Source organism: Nematolebias whitei, chromosome 1, assembly GCF_014905685.2.
Source record: "Nematolebias whitei isolate Nwh7 chromosome 1, NemWhi1, whole genome shotgun sequence".
Classification (NCBI taxonomy): domain Eukaryota; kingdom Metazoa; phylum Chordata; class Actinopteri; order Cyprinodontiformes; family Rivulidae; genus Nematolebias; species Nematolebias whitei.
Genome location: NC_056498.1, coordinates 44067650 through 44068859, shown reverse-complemented (window position 1 = coordinate 44068859; position 1210 = coordinate 44067650). Strand labels below are relative to the sequence as shown.

Sequence of the window (1210 nt, the reverse complement as noted above, 5' to 3'; positions counted from 1 at the left end):
TTCACCTGTGGGGGGCACTGCAGGTCCAGTTCAGTATTTGACCTTTATTCACCTGTGGGGGGGGGCTGCAGGTCCAGTTCAGCGTTTGACCTTTATTCACCTGTGGGGGGCACTGCAGGTCCAGTTCAGTATTTGACCTTTATTCACCTGTGGGGGGCGCTGTAGGTCCAGTTCAGTATTTGACCTTTATTCACCTGTGAGGGGTGATACAAGTCCAGTTCAATATTTGACCTTAATTCACCTTTGGGGCGCTACAGTTGCAGTTCAGTGTTTGACCCTAATTCGCATGTGGGGGGCACTGCAGGTCCAGTTCAGTGTTTGACCTTTATTCATGTATGGGGGCGCTACAGCTCCAGTCCAGTGTTTGACATTTATTCACCTGTGGGGGGCGCTGCAGGTCTAGTTCAGCATTTCACCTTTATTCACCTGTGGGGGGCGGTGCAGGTCCAGTTCAGTGTTTGACCTTCATTCACATGTTGGGGGCGCTGCAGGTCCAGTTCAGTGCTTGAACTTTTTCGCCTCTGGGGGGCGCTGCAGGTCCAGTTCAGTGTTTGACCTTTATTCAACTGTGGGGGGCGCTGCAGGTCCAGTTCAGTATTTGACCTTTATTCACCTGTGAGGGGTGATACAAGTCCAGTTCAATATTTGACCTTAATTCACCTTTGGGGCGCTACAGTTGCAGTTCAGTGTTTGACCCTAATTCGCATGTGGGGGGCACTGCAGGTTCAGTTCAGTGTTTGACCTTTTATTCGCCTGTGGGGGGCGCTGCAGGTCCAGTTCCATGTTTGATCTTTAATGACCTGTGGGGGGCGCTGCAGGTCCAGTCCAGTGTTTGACCTTTATTCATCTATGGGGGCGCTACAGCTCCAGTCCAGTGTTTGACATTTATTCACCTGTGGGGGGCGCTGCAAGTCTAGTTCAGCATTTCACCTTTATTCACCTGTGGGGGGCGCTGCAGGTCCAGTTCAGTGTTTGACCTTCATTCACATGTTGGGGGCGCTGCAGGTCCAGTTCAGTGCTTGAACTTTTTCGCCTGTGGGGGGCGCTGCAGGTCCAGTTCAGTGTTTGACCTTTATTCACCTGTGGGGGGCGCTGCAGGTCAAGTTCAGTGTTTGATCTTTAGTCACCTGTGGGGGGCGCTGCAGGTCCGGTCCAGTGTTTGACATTTTTTCTCCTGTGGGGGGCGCTGCAGGTCCAGTTCAGTGTTTGA

General features: G+C 52.3%; 1 protein-coding gene across 1 annotated transcript in view; it reads right to left on the bottom strand.

Annotated features, from left to right (window-relative positions):
- Positions 1 to 1210, bottom strand: part of haao (3-hydroxyanthranilate 3,4-dioxygenase) — a gene marked incomplete at its 3' end in the record, with an annotated part of 10573 nt that overhangs the window by 7204 nt on the left and 2159 nt on the right.